Raw genomic sequence first — 19,401 nt, 5'->3', positions numbered from 1 at the left:
GGTGGGGAAGGATCGGGTGGCGGGCGAGCCTCGGGGTGGCGCGGGCCGGGCGCCCGAAAAGGTGCGGGCGTGGAGGGCCGCGGGGCGCGGGGATGGCCGGCCGCAGGGCGAGGGCGAGGGCGGGCACGGGCCGCCGGGGGGGTGGGGGGGGGGCGGGTGCCGCACGCCGCTTCCGCCCGGCCCGAGCTGTCAGGCTGGCGGGAGCCGGGGAGGCGCCGCCGCGGCAGCCATTCCGCTTCCTCCCCCGCCTGCGTCCTGTCAGCGCCGGTTGCTAGGTGTGGCGCGGCGGGAGGGGGCCGCGGCGGCGGCGGCGGCGGGCGCGGGGCGCTGCGTGCTCCGAGCGGCGCGGGCGCGGGGCCCGGCCTGGCGCTGCGGCTGCGGTTCGGACGCCTGCGGGCCGCGCCCATCCCCGGCCGGAGCGCCCCGAGGCCCCGGCGGCGGAGCGGAGCCCGCGGGCGGCGAGCGGGCGTGGCGCGGCGCGGCGTTGCGGCTAGGCCGGAGGTGCGCCCGGACCCGCGGGGCCTGCGCGGCGCGGGCGCGGGGGAGGGGCGCCCTGCGGGGCCCGCTGGGTCTCCCGGGATCCTGGGACCCTCTTAAGTCCTGCGCCTCGCGGAAGTCCTTGCACCACGTTTGCACACTCATCCCTGCCTCTGCCGGGGGGTGGGGTGGGGGGGGGAGATGGGTGGGGTGCTTCTGGCTCAGGAGACCCAGCCACCTGCAAAAGGTGTGGCCGTGTGGGTTTGGAAGGTGAAGAGGGCCGCGGGTTGCCTGGGTGAGGCTACCTGTGAATTGCCTCGGGAAGACCAAATGGATGCAATGGATTCGGCCATGTGGATGCAGCTCACGTTTCTGCGAAGTTGAGAGAGTAAATCACGACTGCTGTGCATTTAGGCACGAATAAAATGACACAGAGCTTTTTACCCCTTTGCTTCGTAGAAGGCTTTCTCCTTGCACACAGTGGGCGCTTAATAAGCCTTAAATGCCTGTTCAGAGGGATTTGATGGGCTGTCCAGAATGGGAACTAATCATGAAAATGGTTTGCAAAATGACATTGAAAACAGAATTCTGATGAGTAATTGTCAGGCTTTGAAATTTTCAAAGTTTCAACATACCTTCTTAATGGCTTTTCCCATCTCTTCTGATGAAAGTGAGATAAAAGAGCGAGCGAGGCTCTCAAGTTTTGGTGGTCTTAAAAGTGGTTTGATAAGAGTCGCAAACCTGCTGATTCATATCATGACTGAGTAGTCATAATTAAAAGTGCTCCCAAGTACAAAATAAGTTTCTCATCATGGCTTAAACTCTAGAGATGCAGAGTTTCAAGAGAAATTTTCCTAGTTCACTGTTCTCCTCGTACTCCTTAATCTAAATGGGGATGATAAATGTAAATAATAGAAATGCAAAAGTATGCATTATGTAAATATGTGTGGATGGTAGCCCCTGACCTGCAGAAAACTCATCCCATGTCCCATCCATTTCATCAGCTGTAGCAGGATAAACAAAATTTCATGTAAGTTGGGTAATAATTTTACCAGGTTGCCTACCTACTTAGCTGATTAAAAGACAATATAAATATTTAATTTAGGGTTAACATGAATTAAACACAGTTATTCCTTTTGAATTAACTTGCAATCAGATGATTTAGACTAGCAGTTGGTAAATCATAAGTCTCTTTCTTGAGTCGGCAGAAGTTGGCCCAGGATTGTAGAGATACCTTTTAGGAGGGTCAAAGGTTTATTAATTGTCTGAAACTAAACTATTAAGTGATGATATCTTACTCCCAAAGGGCTAATATTTTTCTTTTAATGGTGAAAGTATTGAAAACTTAAGTTTAGATTGTTTGGCAGAGATAAGAATTATTATACTTGGGAAACAGTTTGATCCAGCAAACTTTTTGAAAAATAGATGTTAAAATGGGCAAATACTTGAATCCAAAGCTTGAAGAGCTTCTCTGGAACTGCTGAGATGAGAAGAGGCCCCTCACCTTTAAAGAGCAGCTGGCCGTACAGACATAGGAATTGATCTCATGAAGAGTAATAACATCCGGGTTAGTTGGCACTGTATAAATATACTTTGGATGAAGAGCTAAGAGTAAAAATATGAAAGTACTTATGAAAGCTCTACATTTTTATGATTTACTGTGATTTACTCTATACACTTTTGGAGATAATGAGGTTTTTAAGTAAATGGTTGCTTTACTGGTTCAATGTCTTAATCAGCTAGTGGCCACATTAAAGGTTCATGAGAAGACCCAAGATGTGTGTGCTATTTTACTTTCATTCACGGGTCTTATTTAGTCTTGTATATAACCTTGAGAGGGTTAGAGATATGACTCTTTTTGGACAGTTACCATTTAATCACCAGTCAGAAGCCCTGACAGAATTTTCAAAGCCTGTATTTTTCACTATGGCTGTTCTTTATCATTCAAATCACTACATTAACTTGTGAATGGCAGTCTTTCCTATAAATGTATACTTCGATGCATTTTTATGTGCGTGGCAATTCTGATTATTGAGCCAATAGCGTCACCTGCAGAACACACCCGTTTTACCTTGCAGCTCCATCCGCAGCTTGTTTTTGCCTCTTCCCATTTCTAGAAAGGGACAAGCGCGTGTGGCTTCAAAGACAAAGAAATGTGCTTTCAGTAGCCTTTGTCTTAAGCAGTTTTTCTCCTCCTTGAAGATGCTATACCTCTTCTGATTGGCTTTCTGCTTTCATGCCCTTTCATCTTGCTGCCAGTTCAGTACTGGAGTGAGTTCCCATCTCAGTGAAAAGCCCAAGTATTCTAAGTCAAAGCCTTCTCACACCCACTCGCTTACATTGCCTTAAAACACCCCACAGCCTGGTAACTGTGAAGTGGTACTCTCACAGCTCTGCTGTCAATCCACACAGAGCCCTGGTGTCGTTTCCTGGAGACCAGAGAAGCTTCTGGTGGTGAGTGGGTACTCAGGTTTGTAGAAACACTCTTGGCGTGACCATCATAAATAGGTGAGGTTAAGCTGGTAACAAGGAAGCTTAGAAACACAGAGAAAACTCAATTTAGCAATGAAGGTCGTGCCCCAGACTTGTGAATGAACACTTGTATCACTGCTGTGAAATCTTTTGGCTTTGGGACTCAGAAAGCAACTGTAATACTAAGAATCCTTATTTAGCTGATTTCATCTTTGGGTACACTTGTGAAACTACAGCTGCATTTTGAATTTATTTATGTGATAGTATAGCACTTGCTTGTTTTGTTTTGTTTTGTTTTGTTCCCCCCCCCCCCCGCCCCTAGGGACAGTTCTAAGTACTTGTTACTTTTTGGTGAAGGAAAATAAAAGCATCACCAGACTTTGGGGCATCTTCAATGCTAGTGAAGGGAGATGAACACTAACTTAAGTAAATGATAGAGTGTATTGAAAGGTAATTAATGATACTGAAGGAAAGCCAGAGTAAGGGACAGTGGATTTGGAGTAATGAGTGTTGGAGTTTGAAAGAAATCAGTGAGGATAGGCCCTAGAAGCTAATACAGGGTCACAATCTTGAAAGAGATGACATCAGTGGGAGCCAGGATGTCCAGACAGGGGAGAGCAAACATGGCCCAGGTCCCAAGACAGGACCATGCCTTTGGAGGAGAGACTCAGGTATCTGACCCAATTTAGCTCTTGTAATAATAGTGACTAGCAGGCCTTTTAAGACTTGCCATGCATGGTAAGAGCCTTTCCTTAGCTGTCATTTATGCTTTTTTCCATTGGGGCTGGAGTCTTGTTCACAGGGAGTAGCTTTCCCTAGCCAGGACTGGTATTTCTAGACCTAGAATATCTCTGGGCTTGATGGTTTTCCTCTAAAACCAAGGTCATAAATCCACAGGTACTTCATTTCATAGAGTGGGTATATAAGCTATCTAATTAATAAATTGAAGTTTCTGAAAAGAAACCTAAAGGTAGTTCCTATCATAATGTAGATGGTTTCCCAGAGATGACCTCGGAAATGTTATGCTTTGACTGTGAAGGGTCTCCCACAGGCTTGTGGGTTTGAATATCTGGTCCCCGAATGATAGTACAGTTATAGAAGGCTGTGTAACCTTTAAGATGTAGAACCTGACTGGAGGAAGTGGGGGGAAGAGGGTCCTTGAGCCCCGCCCCACTTCCTGCCTGTGGTCTGCTTCTTGCTTGTTGATCCAGTGTGACCAGCTACCTCACACTTCTTGCCACCATGCCAGACTGTACCTTCATACCTTGAGCCAAAATAAATGCTCTTGTAAGTTCTTTCTGTCAGGTATTTTATGACAGTAGTGAGAAAAGTCACTTTGATGAGAAGTGGGGCGGTTGCTGTAATAAATTAGACCACAGAAGCCTTTGGAACTGGTTTGTGGGAAGAATGTGGAAGAGTTTGGAGCTTCAGACTAGAGAAGCCCTAGTATTCTTTAAGCAGAGCTTACTGGGCCATTCTGTTTGGGAGAACAGAATGCTGAGAGAAATGTGGTCAGTAGAGACCTAGCTCAATAAGTTTCATCAGGAACAGGACTAGAGGCCATTGGTTATCTTCTGGTGAAGAGTCTTTATTCTGTCCATGTCCTGGGAACTTAGTGAGGCTGAATTCAAAAGCGATGGACTAGTTTGTTTGCTGGGGGATGTTTCAAGGCAGACTAGCACTGAGGCAGTGGTATGGTTACTGCTCACTACCCTTAATCTAGGGTTTCAGTTTACAAGAGCAACAAACAGAGCAGAGGGAGATTTTTTTTTAAAATATCCAGTTTGCTCAGCAAAGAGCATGAGCAGGTTTAAGGTCACAGACAAGGCAGGGTCTGAAAAAGCATGTGTGCTTATTAAGGAGATGAACACCATTAAAGAGAAACTTCCCATTCTGCACTGGCACAGCAGGAAGGTACCCTGAGGACAAGCCCCTCCCAGTAAAGGCTCCATCTAGTGAAAATGCAAGTTTATTTGAAAGGAGAGCACCCGAGCTGAAAATGCTACTAAAGGGCTTCCCTGCCTGAAAGCAACTGTCTAGGAAAAAGCTTTGCAGATTCAGCACCCAGGGGACACAGAGCCACTCTAGCTTTGGCTCAGAGGGGCCAGGCTACATCTCAGGATGACAGCAGAACTTGGCAGTGTCCTCCACATGACTGATTTTACAGGCTTGAAAGATGTAAGAGTAAGGGGTTTGCGGAAGAGGGCTATTATATAGGTTTTTGCTAAGACTCTAGAGAGCTGCTAAGGCCAGGCACTGTGTGGTAGAATTGACCTCCCTGTAGTGAGGCCTGAGAGGCCATTTCATGAAGCTGTGAAAATGAACTCTTAAGTTCCAATGGAGACTCCAGAATGCTAGAAATTTCAGGACTATGGGCTATCCACTGAGGAAAGACTCAGATGGCAAAGCTGGCCAGGGCTACTAAGGCCTGTGGAGTCCAGATGATTCCATCATGAGTACCAAATGCCAAATATGGAGCTGAAGGATTTGGTGTTTTCCCTATTAGCTTTTGGTTTTGCTTTGGTCTGCTCTTTCCTTACTGTGCTCTGATTCCTCCCTTTTGGAATGGAAGTGTTGTGTGTTGGAAGTATGTAACTTGTTTTTTGATATCATGGATTCAGAGTTAAGATAATTACCTCTAGTCTCGGAAGAGACTTTGGTGTTGAAAAAGTGTTGGGTCCTTTTGGGGGGGTTATTTTTATTAATGTGTGTGTGCGTGTATGTGCGTGTGTGTGTGTGCGCGCGTGCGTGCGTGCGTGCGTGTGTGTGTGTGTGTGTGTGTGTGTGTATCTTTGTGAGTGAATACCACGTTTGCAGGTTCCCAGGTGAGAAGGAAGTGTCACAGGTGATAGAGGCCACCTGATATGAGTGCTGAGTGCTGGTAACCAGACATAGGTCTTCTGGAAAAGCAGCACATGTTTGTAACTGCTGACCCATCTCTGCAGCCATTTCTCCCTCTTCAACGAGTGCTCTGGTTTGTCTGTCCATTTACCATGCATTTGTCCTTTCTGTATAGCTGGGAATTGAACTAGGGCCTCCTGTGTCCTAGTCAAGAACTTCACCACTGACCTCTACCCCTCACTCATGGTTGAGACTCTTAGAGGCTATGGAGACTTCCGACGTCGGAATACCTGCATTTGGCATTATGAGATGACCACGACTCTGTGGGAAATGGGGTAGACTGAGTGTTGTGGTTTGAATGTGAAGTCCTTCCGATAAGCTCCTGTTAGTCCCCACAAGTTGTAGAACCTCTAGGAAGTGGAACTTTGCTGAAGAAAGTGAGTCATCAAGGGTGGCCTTGGGGTTTTATAGTCCAGTGCCCTTTCCGGTCTGCTTCCTGCTTGCTGGTGCTGACAGATGTGACCCAGCCACTTTAGAGGCCTGCCACCAGGCCTCCTGCACCATGATGTAGTGTCTCCTCCTGTGAACAGTTAAGCCCTGTCCCCCTTAGTTGCTTTTTGTCAGGTGTTGCTCACAGCACCAAAAGTGAACTCATCAGTAAGTACCTGCAGCATCCAAGAGGCGTGATAGTGGAGTGGCAGCTTGCACAACATGGGTAGGCCTTGAGCCCTGCTTCACAGTGAAGACCAAAGCCAGAACTTCCTGTGCTTTCATTGCCGGTAAGTATGAGGTGGAATTTTAATTCTGGAGAGAGATATAAAGCGGAGTCTGAACAATTTGGCTGTCCTCTTCCTGTGTCCTTTCCATGTACAACTAACTGGTCTGTTTCCCCTAGAATGTAACTGACCGGGAAGCACCATAGTGAATCCTGCCTGCTTGAAAGTGATCACACACACCTCTGCAGCTTGTCACCTTCTGACAGTGGACAGCTTGTCACCCTCTGACTTATGTACACTGTGTCTGTTTTGTAAAACGAAGATAATAAAAGCGTCTGCCTCATAAGGTGTTAATGGGGACTAAATGAGGTTATATTGGTAAAAGACTCATCTACAGTATTAAATTATCTACATCATTCAATTTCTTGCCATTTGTGTATTTCCTAAATAATACGTTTGTAATCCTCACAGGAAAGTTGCCAGAGGTTAGCAGTAGAGGTGTGTCCACCTACCTGCAGTGCTATTGTGACCACTGTTTGACTGTGGTGCAACTCTTCAGGGCATCCTGGAGCGATTGGGACTGGGAAGTCATCCCTGTGCTGTCCGCTGGTGGTGCAGCTTGTGGCCACATTTACTTCCATGTGGGCCACAAGTACTTCAGATGCTGGCAAGGGCCTTAGCCACTATGGACTAGGAAAGTGGTGTCAAGGGCAGCAGCTTGCAGCATGGCCTTTCCCTTGGCCCGAGTGTGTCTGAAAAGACCAGGACTGGAAAGAGGCGCTGTGCCTGGCCTGTGGGCACATTCTGCTCAGGAGCTTTCCTGTAGGGAGAAGGGAAGACTGAATGGAGATCTTAATAAACGAAAGGCTTGCTGCTGCCTTCCTGCTTTCTCTGCACCCTGTGGCTTGGCAGCAAGCTCTCTGTTGCTCTCTGCCTTCCCAGGAAGGCTCAGGGTCCAGAGCTGACAGGTTTGAAGTGTGTACCTTCTCACAGGCACACAACTGAACCTGGTGTAAGAGCCCCCAGCTCTAAGTCTTCCCTGCATCGCCAAACACTGTCTTCAGTGTTTTCTCCACCTGTTTATTTCTCATCTAGAGTCAAATCAGCCGGTTTGAAACATCCCTATTGAACATGCTGTGTTGTAAATTCACCAATATCTACTTGCTTCCCTTTAGTGTACACAGTTTCTGACTTGTAACTGAAATATAGATTCCAATGCTCTGCTTACAGCTGGTTGGTGGACAAAAGCCTCCACAAGAAATGGTTTTCTTCCGAGTCCTGTATTCTGTAGACATCTCCTATGTAGACAGTTTTAGAAATGCAAACTGACAGCTGTTTTCAGGATCTGATTCTTACCACCGATGACAGGGAGGAGGCCTCAAGGCTGAAGCTGGCTGGTGACACTGAGAGGCTCTCCAGGGGTCGTCTGGAAGCCAGCGGTTGACTGTTTCAGAGCAGTGTCAGAGGCAGGAGCCATGCTCCTGAATTGCTGGAAAGAATCCTCCTCTTTAGGCTTTGTTCTATACCTTCTCTCTACATTCTCTCTCCCCGCAGATTTTGATGGTGCAACTCTGACTATGACTGGCTATTGAAGAAACACTTTCTGGGTTGCATATATTCACTTTATTTCATGGTAGTCTAACAGGCAGTGGGTTTGTTCACACTGACTTGGGTGAAGTGGTGGTCCACAAATGTTGTATACTTTTGGAATCTGGAAATCAGAACTGTAAGTGTCAGAAATTTATGTATGGTTTTCAAAATGCCTGTCATTTTACACTCTAAGTCAGAGTTCGAAGAAAATTACATTTTCTTGGGGCCAGTAAGATGATATCAGTGGATAAAAGCTCTTTGCTACACAAACTCAAGGATCTGAGTTCAGTCCCCAGAACCCAGATGATGAAAGAAGAGAACTCCTGAAAGTTGTCCCCTGAGCTCCACATCTGTGCTAAGGCTCCTTTGGGCTCCACATCTATGCTAAGGCTCGTTTGGGCTTCACATCTGTGCTAAGGCTCCTTTGGGCTCCACATCTATGCTAAGGCTCGTTTGGGCTTCACATCTGTGCTAAGGCTCCTTTGGGCTCCACATCTATGCTAAGGCTCGTTTGGGCTTCACATCTGTGCTAAGGCTCCTTTGGGCTCCACATCTGTGCTAAGGCTTGTTTGGGCCTGCACTCAAACATACTCTCCCCCCCCACACACACACACACTCTACAGACATACATACCACCACACCACACACATGCATGCACACATACACACACACACACACACACACACATTAATTTTCTCCTTACAGAAAGTACTGGAATCTTGGGATACTGCAGTAGTTTTCACTGTTTTTAAAAAGGCCATCTGCAAACAAGGACCAGATAATGGATATTCACATTAAGGATAAAGTCTTTTGGCAGGAGACAAATATACTGACTTGGGTCACTAAATGTACATCTTCTGCCCAGCATTGAAGAACACTGACAGTCTTCTGATGGGTACTGTCCCTTGTCTGGCTCACCCACTGACCCCCAAGGAAAAGAACTGCTCAATGTCTGCCAGGTTGCAACCATGACTTTTTTCCAAGGTGGACCATACATATAGGGATCAGTGAGGAATACCGCATATACAATATATGTAACTACTATATATACAATGTATGTAAATGGCATGTATATTGTAGTCTGTCTGTGGGAATTATATTCCAAGACCTAGTAGGTGCCCGAAACCATGGATAATATCAAATGTGTGTATACAGAGAGAGAGAGAGGTTATATACTCATATTTCCATAAAAATAGTGCTAGATGTATACTGTTATCTACACATGAATATATGTAGGTAATACACACACACACACACACACACACACACACACACATGCACACTATTTTTCTTTGTATCACCATCGGTCAGAACATACTCTGTTCATATTTTCTACCTTACCTGACTTAATGCTTTTCCATCTTAGCTGGACACTTACTATTATACACATTTCTTTCTCCTTTCATAGTTTCTTAGCAAACCGAGCATATATTTTTTTCTTATTCAGTTGAGAACTTTGACCTTTCATTTAAAGATATCACTTTTTTGGCATATCTGAATTGTTAACATCTCTATGCTTTGACTCTGGGCTGTTACAGTTAAGTAAAATAACTGATACTTGGACAGTTAGGCTAATAACTAAGACTGATGGGTGGGTAGTACATACCGAGTGGGCACCCAGACAAAGGGATGGTTCAGGCTCCAGGTAAGACAGAGCAGGACCACAAAAGATTTTATCATGCTATTTAGAATCAATTTTAAATTTGTGAATAGTTTTTTTTAATATAATTTTCTATTTGACACTTTAAAACTACTGTTGACTGTAGGTAACTGAAGCCATGGGAAGCAAAACTCCAGATATGCAAAAACTGATTATTACCTCTCTAATATAATACATCTAAGTAATATATGTATGTATGTGAATCCATATGTCTGTATGTATGTATGTTTGTATGTGTGTGTAGACACACGTTCATTCTCATTCTCTTTCTCCTTCCTTTTCTTTCCCTAACATCAGTGGTTGATGCCCATGGTTATGAGAGTTACCCCACATGTTTTTAATACTTCTTACATGCTAGTAATTAAGACAGTGCCTCTTATCCCTGATGCAGTAAAATGTATTCAAAGAGACCAGGTATAGAGGGATGAGATAAATTAGAGGGCCCCAGGGACAGGTTTATTATGATGCCAATGCTCAGCCCAAGGCCTCTCCTTGAACAACTCATTGTTTGAGTGTGCCAGGTTTTGAATATGTTCTTGGGCCCATGCAGCACTACTTGAGGTGCTGGGGAAGCCCAGCAATATGTGTAGCCATGCACTCACAGGATTGGAATTTGTGCAGTTGGGAAAAGATTTTGACAGCCCTCTCAATATTTGTCTACATTCAACTTGTCACATTTCTTCGTAGGTTCAGTAACATTGGAGTTGAGAGTGGTTTTGAGAGACAACTAAGGAGAAGACGAACTGGGGACACCTTTAGTTGGCTTTGGTGGGACATGTTGATGCACTTCATGGTCATCTTGTATCTAGTTTCCCAGGCCATCCTCTGGTGAGAATTGCTTTCCAGGAACTGTGGCCATTGTCCAGCTCACCTAGGGTCATTTCACAAAAGCTTGGGTCAGAGGTAGCATTGAAGCATAAATGTGAACTGCAGTATCTGTCATGGGGAGTGGTTTGAAGTATGGAGCCAGAAGTTGGTCAGTGGATGTGGAAAATTCTAAGTGGAGGATTCACTCCCAACCTTAGTCCTCCTCTGTTAGGAATATGCTCAGTGATACAAATAAGCAAGTGTAAATGCACTTCTAAAGGTTCTCCTCGTTTAAGGTTCCTGGTTTACTTGGCATCAATATACATAACAATGAAAGATGGTGACAACAAAGTGTCATTAATAAAAGAATCTGTGACGTTAGTCCATGCATTACAAAACCTGAAATGGCCTAAGATTTGATGCTCATATGTGGAAGAGAGGCATTTGCAAATTTGACAGTTGTAAGACTTGATATGACATTACCAACAAAGATATATGAAGCTGAAGGTAATTCTTTTGAAATATTAATAATTACAAATTGAATTTGATCACCTGTGCTTGAGGGAAGGATGGTTTATCTTTCTACCTACAGAAAGTGATTTTAATGCAAATTATTGTCATGAAAATTCATGAACGTGCACAGCTCCAAGCAGAGATTAGCAATATGTCCAGCTGTTAATATACACACAGACCCTTTTTTGGGATTTTGACTTTCTAATGTTTTGGTATGACCAGTTTATAAATTTTTTTCTTCTCATTTCTTAATCTGAATAATCAATTTCCTAAGGGCTTTACACATGTAGTAGTATTATTTTTCCCACTAAGGAGGTCTAAAGTAGTAGGCTGTACAAAACTTGGGTTAATTCTCCAGGCTCTCAGTTAGGGGCTCATCACCTTGTTCTGGAAACTGCCATTTCATTACTTTCCCAGCCCACATGTGAAGCATCATGTAGGTACTGCTTTCCAAATTGGAGCATGCTATGTTATGATGGTAGTTAAGTACTGTATCTAGTGAGACATGAACTAAGAGGTTTTTGCTTGGTAAGAGTATAGTAAAAATACTTTTCTTCAGTACAGAAAATCTCTTCATCTTATGAATATCAGTATTATAATCAGTCCTTCCCTGTTTCTTGTAGTGTCTGCTTCTGTCTGTGTCCCTTACTATGCACACTCTCTCTACTCCAAAATTCAGCTCCTGTCTAGAGGACAGAGTCTTGTCATCATCCTGTTCTCTTCTTCCAGAAGTACTTTCAGAAACAGCATGAGAAAACCCAGCAGTACTCTGCTATGAGAAGAGTGATTTGCAAAGTGCCTTTGGACTGTGGGTAACATCCTTAAAACTAGGCTTGGATGTATGCATGTTATAGGTTTGAATGTTTATGGCACATATACACAAATATCAAATTGGTACAGGACAGTTTATATTTAGGGAATAGGAAAAAATAGCTTTACAAAAATGGGTGAGGGAAGTAAAAGGGAAATTCATTTCATTTTTACCTTTTGGAATAAAAATTTGTGCTTTTTCCAGGTTGAGGATAGAGTTTACTGGAATTATTTCTTGCCTTGCCTACAATGTTGGTCCTCCAGCACATGCAGAGGCCTACACGATCTAAGCAGAAGTGTATCTTTTTCCTCCCTCGTTTTTCTTGCGAGGCTGTTTGGCATAAAGAAGGCTGGGGACTCAGTAGGAGAAACAAGCTGAAGCAGAAAACTGGATTGTGAATCCTGATCGAACCATCTCTGAAATCCTCACACTCAGCAGTTCTGACATCCTATATAACTAGTATTTATAAAGTGCCTTCTGGTAGTCTTCAGTATACACTGTGCAGTCATGGTCCCATTTGATGAAAGAGGGAACCAGGACACAGGCCAAGTGACTAGTCCCACGGACATGCCAGTAAAGTGTTTGGGGAAGGAAAGGACAGCATCACGGTGTATCCACAACCTATTCTTTACAGCCCCAATTAGGAAACTCTTTAAAATACTTGCCCTTTTTCCCCACACGGAATCACGTTATGTCACCTAAGATGGTACAAATGTCCCCCCTGCCTCAGCCTCCTGAGTAGCTGACACAGCAGGTGTAAGGCCCAGCACTTGGCTTTGTTTGCATTTTAGAGACCGGTGTGCTCCCTCCTGTACTAGCTGGGCATCTTGGTGTTTGCATCTTAATAGAAGGCTCTTCCACACCAAGCTGCCCTTCACAAAGACTGACCATCCACTGGGAATGCCTTGCACAGCTAGGGAAATAGTTTGACTTCTCTATCTGGTAGAAAGGGTGCTCAAGGCTTTAGAGAGAAGCTCTTCAGGAACCCACATGTAAGCATGCCACCATGGAAATAAGAACAATGGAAACAATAGTGTGGTGTGTTGATCCTAAGATGATTATAGCTATTGATTACTGAAAGATGCTAATGAGTTTTCTTCATTAATACTTTTTTACTTTAGAAGATTCAAATCTAAAAAAAAAAGTTGTGTGTGTGGATATCATTAAGTAAATACTTAATGGGGGTAAATACCGAGTGTTATGTAAGTTCTCTTTTGTTTTTGGTCTTCAAAGGTAAAATCATTCCATTATGTTCATGTTCTTTATTTTAAAATTTTGAGTCAGTGGTATATAATGGCATCTAGATGTAACATGATAAGAAAACTCTGGGTTCTCTGGCCATATGCTTGAGCCCTCTCTGCTTGGTGCTTCCTGCTGATATCCACAGAGAGCATACTTTGTGTCATGTCATTCTGTCATTAGGCAGCCAACAGCTGGCACAGGAGCACATCTGGACATAAGACCAATGCACCTTACTGCTTTATAACTCATTGAGTGGATGCATCCTGTATGCTCTTTCAACCCCTGATCCTGCACATGTGGCAAATGACATGGAAGTAATGCAGAGGCAGGGAATCTGTAGATATGTATTTGTACATTTTGGGTAAACTGAGAGACATGGCTATAAACAATTCCAATGTTGCAAGGCAGAATGGTGATGAGCCTGGCTCTACAAGCCACATGGTCCCAAGGGGAAACATATACCCTACAGTGTGCCACCGTGGCTCACTAAGATGGATTGAGTTTTATCTGCATGGTATTTTTCATGTGTGATAGCTTTTTGGGGTGTAATTGCCCTCAGCTTAGGAACATCTGTATTGGCAGTAGCATTTCTTTCCTTAGAGACACTGTCCTGCACACTTTCCTTGATCAGATCCTTTGAGCAGTCTATTGTTTAAAGAGCTAGGTCTCTTAACTAGATCCAGCTAGACTGACTTACAGGTGATCTAGTCCAGTTACTGATTCTGTGGATGAAGAAGCAGTGAAGTGTTTGGAAGTGAGAATGAGTGAGAAGGGAAGAGAACAGCTGTGAGCTCGAAGATTCTACAGCCAGGTTACCTCCCTGGGAAATCTTGTCGCTATTCCCTTGTCAAGTTATAGAAGCACTCAGTGTCCCCTTCTGTGCCTCTCTAAAATGGGACAAGCGTCCATGCAAACCTCGGGGTGTCCTGTGACAACACATCGATTGGGTGTTAGTGGGTGAGTGTTTTGTTGATCCGTCCCTCTGCAGGGACTGGGTTGGCACTGGGCTGTGGATGATTTTGGATGCTACCCTTAGATTCCCAACTAGCATGTAACCTTTGTAAAGCATTGTAATTCTCTGAGACCCCAGCCTTGGTCTGATGAGGATGGAAATAGGACTCCCTTCTTACTGTGAAGGTTCTATAAGCGTATGCATATGAAGAGCCTCCCAACTGGGAACAGTCCATAAGTGTTCATAGATAAGGTTGTTCTGTCTCTGATCCCTGTTCCATGCTGATACTCCCAGCACCATAAATTCTTCAGACTCTTCAATCCTCTTCATGTTTCTACAGTACAGTGGAAGGAATAGTTACCAAAATAACCTTATGTGCTTATGTCTCGGGAGAAGAATTATGCTTTTGGTGGACTTTGATTTCCCTGGAAGTTTTGAGTTATGTTTGTACAAGTCATACTGAGTGGTCCTAGGAATCCGTGGAATATTAAAACATTCCCTACACAAATTGTTGCGGTTTCAAAGTATACCAACCATAACTTAGTGTTGTTTATGTAGATTTAAGCTTTTGAGATATTAGGTCATGTGATTAGACATAAGATCATGCATTTCAAGGGTCTGGAGAACTATATTAAACTATACATAAACAGAAAACAGCTTTTCTCATCCTCCAGCCACTAAGTGCTGGAAAAACAGGAGACACGTTGTATATTGTTTGCTGTGAAAGGATTTATAGTGCTCTTATGAAGAATCCAAGAACAAACTGTTAAGTTAACAAAATGCCATGCCCTCCCCTTTAAGTGCTATGCACCTCTTTAATAATAGTCTTGGAAATGTTACATTCTCGGATGCTGGAAGCTCCTTAGGAAATCCCGGGACAGGCTGTGTTTGAGAAACTTTGTAGTGGCTGAGCAGTTCACTGGTTATAGAGACTGTTTTAAATGCTGCACTTGACAGTCATTTCCCACTGAAAATATTTTCAGTCCTATAAGATACATGCTAGCAGTTTTTCTCATTGTAGAGTGTACTGGGCTCTCCTAGCCAAGTGATTTCCAACCTTCCCCCCAACCACCCAAGCCCCTTTGCTGAAACCTTTTCCCTTACTAGTGGCATCTATATTTTGAAATATCCTAACAAATATGTTGATTTAATAAGTTTTAAGTGGTTTTTTTCTACTTTCCATGCTGCAGCATCTAGACTCCCAATTCTTTCTTAGTAAATATTTGCTGAGTGTCAGCTGTGCGGGCACTGTGCAGGATCTGAGGATAGAGCAGTGAACTACGCAGATAAAGTCCTGGGGCTCACGGAGAAGCTGGGAAAGCATGCTATAGTAAATAATTTCAACAGCTGGAAGGTGAGGAAAAATAAAAGAGAGGAGACAGAGGCTGAGAGGCCTGTCCGAAGTGAGGGATTTGAGTGTGGTCTACTTGGGTGAAGACATCTCTGATGGACCTCTGTGGAGTAGAGGTGAAGGAGACATTTGACTATGGAAGTAGGGGCAAACAGGGCTGGGCAGAGGGAGTGAGGGTGGGGTGGAGTGTAAAGGAAAGAGGATAGCCTGGGCCTGCACATGTGGACCTGCCAGTCACGTGATGTCACCACATGGAGTGAAAATAAGTCCAGCCTCAACTGAGGATGTGGGACATAATGTGGCTTCATTACGGTCAGTTGCTGCTGGGCTTTTGTGTAAACACCAGGCAGCTCAAAGACTGTTACCACATTGAAAGCCATAGAGGGATCTGAGAAGAAGCACATTGCCACTTCAGTTCTCTGTAGATGGAGCTTGCTTACTTTTTCCTTAAAGATCCTATTTTTAAAAGTCTATAAATAAAAATGTTGACTAATTCATTTGACTGATCTAGTACATTTGGTATTTTATTTTAAAGCAGGAGTGAAAAAGATCATATATAACTTATATTTAAAATAATGCTTGTTTCCAGACTCTAAGGCCTATAGATTCATTCAGCATTTTCTCCAGCAGTTTTGTGAAATCCTGCATAGATTTTATTGGTTCATGACAAATGTGAGGGGTGAGAAACAAAACAAAACGGGCTTGACTGACACCTGGTCAGTTACCACAGGGCTGTGGTAGACCCCGAGCCTGTAGATACTGGTTCCTCATAGCTAGGCTTGTTCCCAACTGAAAGGCAGTATTTAATGTAACTATGTCACAAAAAGTGATTACCGTTTCTCTTTCCAAATTTGCATCTTCAGAGGAGATGTAGCATAGATGTTTTACTGTCAAGATGGGCCGTCTCTTCACCGAGAGCATAGGACTCTGTTTTGACTTTTCAGTGTCTTTGTGCATGTAATTGAGAAGCAGCTGTTAGGGTGACAGGATACATCCACGTAAGTGAAATTCAGGATGAAAGTTAAAACATTAGATACCTGAATTTATACCTGTAATTTAGTGTTTCAGTCAATAGAAAATGCCTGGTGACACATCCGTTAGCTGCTATTGCGATAATGTAGCATCACAAACTATCAAGGCTCAGTGCCTGTGTTAGTTGCTTCTGTCCTTGTGGCAAATTTGTGAAATAAATCAACTTAAAAAGAGGAAAAGTTTCTATTTTGGCTTAGAGTTTCTGAGACTTGGCCTTATTGCACTGAGACTGTGGTGGCGTGGTACTGCATGGTGGGAGTATAGAGTAGGGGACCTGCTTTACCTCGTGGCACCTAGAAGCAAAACCAAGGAGAGCCTAGTGTCCTGATATCTCCTTCAGAGGCATGCCCCAGTGACCCAGCGTCCTTCTCTTGTGCCTGTCTTCTCAAAGGTTTCCCCACCTCTGCACAGCACGGGAAGCAAAGACCAGTTCCTAGGTCTTTGGGGGAAATTCCATGCCCAAAGGGAACGGTGGTTTTCCACACTCAGCACAGATGTGTGTCTGCAGGGATTGAGCAAGATGCTCAGCTTTAGGCTGATCATCTAGAGTGGTGGTCTTCAACCTTCCTAATGCTGTGACCCTGTAAGAGAGTTCCTCATATGCCCCCCAATCATAACATTATTTTCATTGCTACTTCATAACTGTAATTTTCTACTGTTATGAATTAGAATGTAAATGTTTTTTGAAGATAGAGGGTTGTCAAAGGGGCCGCAACCCACAGGTTGAGAACCACTGACCTGTAGGCTGGCTTCAGTCTGCTCAAGAGTGCATTCTGGAACCTGGTTCAAGTGGTAGCTGCTCCTGGGAGTTCACATTGTTCACTGTGGATGTCAGAAGACAAGTGCCAAGGCAGACCATGGAAGTTTAAGGACTTGCTTCTTGTCATGCCTATAACATTCTTTTGACCAAATCAAGCCATATAACCAATCCTAGAGTTGGTAGGTCAAAGGAGTATATTTCTGCCTAAGGGAAGAAGAGATGTGAGTGAATAATCACCAAATCTGATACTGGTATCCTTGATCAGAAATAGAAGAGACAAAAAGCTTGATATTAGTGCAGAGACAAGTTTTCTCCTAACATGGAGGTAGTTGTCCCTTAGTGTCCCACAGACCTTCAGAGTCATTCTCTGTAAATGCCTGGGAGACATGAATGAACATTTCAGACATAGGAGTTGAAACTTGTGGAGGAGAAAGCATTTGCATGGTTTTCAGTCGGTCATTAAAAAACAAGGGAACAGCTAGGTGGTGGCACACACCTTTAATCCCGGCACTTGGGAGGCCAAGGCAGGTGGAGCTCTGTGATTTCAAGGCTAGCCTGGTCTACAGAGCTAGTTCTAGGACAGCAAGGGCTACACAAGGAAACCCTGTCTTGAAAAACAAATAAATAAATAGATAAACAAATAAACAAAACAAGGGAGTCTACTTCTCTGTTAGAGATAGCCCTTTTTCTAGCCTAGGCTCTTAAGGAGCCAAAGGTTTTCACTTGGGTTGTCCTGTGTTCTATGTTTTATTCCTAATTCCCAAGCTGCTTGGACAGTGGAGATGTGAACACTCCTTATGGTACCCAGCCCTACCATGAGAACTCAGTGAAGATCAGGCCCTGCTTAGACGGTGGATGTGTGAACACTCCTTATGGTACCCAACCCTACCATGAGAACTCAGTGAAGATCAGGCCCTGCTTGGACGGTGGAGGTGTGAACACTCCTTATGATACCCAGTCCTACCATGAGAACTCAATGAAGATCAGGCCCTGCTGGACGGTGGAAGTGTGAACATTCCTTATGGTTCCCAGCCCTGCCATGAGAACTCAGTGAAGATCAGGCCCTGCTGGATGGTGGAGGTGTGAACACTCCTTATGGTACCCAGCCCTACCATGAGAACTCAGTGATGATCAGGCCCTGCTGGACGGTAGAGGTGTGAACACTCCTTATGGTACCCAGCCCTGCCATGAGAACTCAGTGAAGATCAGGCCCTGCTGGATGGTGGAGGTGTGAACACTCCTTATGGTACCCAGCCCTACCATGAGAACTCAGTGATGATCAGGCCCTGCTGGACGGTAGAGGTGTGAACACTCCTTATGGTACCCAGCCCTACCATGAGAACTTAGTGACAATCAGGCCCTGCTTGGCTAAATGTCCTGTTTCCTTGCTTTTCCCAGTTGAGCAATACCAGGGACGGGGTTGCCTAGCAAGTTAGGAGCCTTCTTTCTCCATTTTCTCTGTATGTTTCCCCTTCATATGTTGAGAGAACTATCATTGGTGTCAAGTGCCTTGAGTCTGGAAGATTACATGATCTTGGACAATGAGTGAATGCATCATTTCCACATGTGCAGAAGGAGGAATATGATAACTACCACACAGAGATGTTGTGAGGGTCACATGTGTTAACTTGACAAAGCCAGGCAGTGTCTAGCTTATGTTAAACTCAGTGACTTTTAGCTGGTAAGGTCTTCATTGTTACTGGTTAGAGCAAACAACAGGTACCATTCAATTTTTGTTATTCCAGTGCGTTTTGTTTCTCCTGACTAGAAGTTAAGCCTCCTGAAGACATTGCCATGGTTCTGTATCTCACCATTGTGTCCCCACTCTACAGTAGCACTAAGTTTTTAATGTAAGAATTTAACCAGATATCCACTGAACTGTCTTCATTTTTACAACATCTACCAAGATGGCTTCAGCTCCAAGGACCAGATTAGATGACTTCTGAAAACAGTGAGATAGTCTCTTTTTTCATTTTCATATTTTGCTTGAAATAAAGACTTTTGAAGCCACAAATTTAAAAGCTTTGAGTTATTTTTATGCTTCCCTTCTAATTGGACCACTTTATACATCTCTGACTTTCTGTCACATTGGAAGAGTTGAAAGACATGTAGAAAAAGGGTTGAGCATGGTAGCTCATGCCTGCAACCCTAGCAATTGGGAGGTAGAGGCAGGAGAG

General features: G+C 44.2%; 1 protein-coding gene across 1 annotated transcript in view; it reads left to right on the top strand.

The window, feature by feature from the left end:
- The window catches only part of Jazf1 (JAZF zinc finger 1), a 315,105-nt gene that overhangs the window by 226 nt on the left and 295,478 nt on the right, over positions 1 to 19,401 (top strand). The gene's annotated exons all lie outside the window — the stretch shown is intronic.

The sequence above is a fragment of the Peromyscus eremicus genome, chromosome 3 (assembly GCF_949786415.1).
Source record: "Peromyscus eremicus chromosome 3, PerEre_H2_v1, whole genome shotgun sequence".
Lineage (NCBI taxonomy): Eukaryota > Metazoa > Chordata > Mammalia > Rodentia > Cricetidae > Peromyscus > Peromyscus eremicus.
Note: the sequence above shows the minus strand (reverse complement) of the source record. Positions and strands in the feature narration are given on the sequence as shown.